Source organism: Colobus angolensis, unplaced genomic scaffold (genome assembly GCF_000951035.1).
Source record: "Colobus angolensis palliatus isolate OR3802 unplaced genomic scaffold, Cang.pa_1.0 Scaffold869, whole genome shotgun sequence".
NCBI lineage: Eukaryota > Metazoa > Chordata > Mammalia > Primates > Cercopithecidae > Colobus > Colobus angolensis.
Window position 1 is genome coordinate 32,666 of NW_012122587.1, and position 310 is coordinate 32,975.

A 310-nucleotide genomic window follows, 5' to 3' on the forward strand; every position below is an offset into this window, starting at 1 on the left:
GCCATGTGGGCAACCTCCAAGCCCTCCTGGGGCTCCTCCAGCGTGGCCAGCAGTGTCACCAGCTTCTTGCACAGCTGCAGCTGTAGCTGCGGCTCTGCCTTGCGGTTGCCCATAGTCACTGCCAGGGGCAGGGCCCGGTCCTACCACACAGGCAGGTGGGGTCAGGCTTCCCGCAGCACCCACCTTGCCCAGCGCCTTCCTCAGAGCTCAAACATGTGCTTGGAGCATCCCACACCCCAGTTACTCCTGCACCTCCGCAGAGCTCTGTGCTCTGGGATAACGTACGGTTCAGACACCCAAGTTGGGGGTT

General features: G+C 62.9%; 1 pseudogene; it reads right to left on the reverse strand.

The window, feature by feature from the left end:
• Positions 1 to 310, reverse strand: part of LOC105503523 — a 21,755-nt pseudogene that overhangs the window by 4,767 nt on the left and 16,678 nt on the right.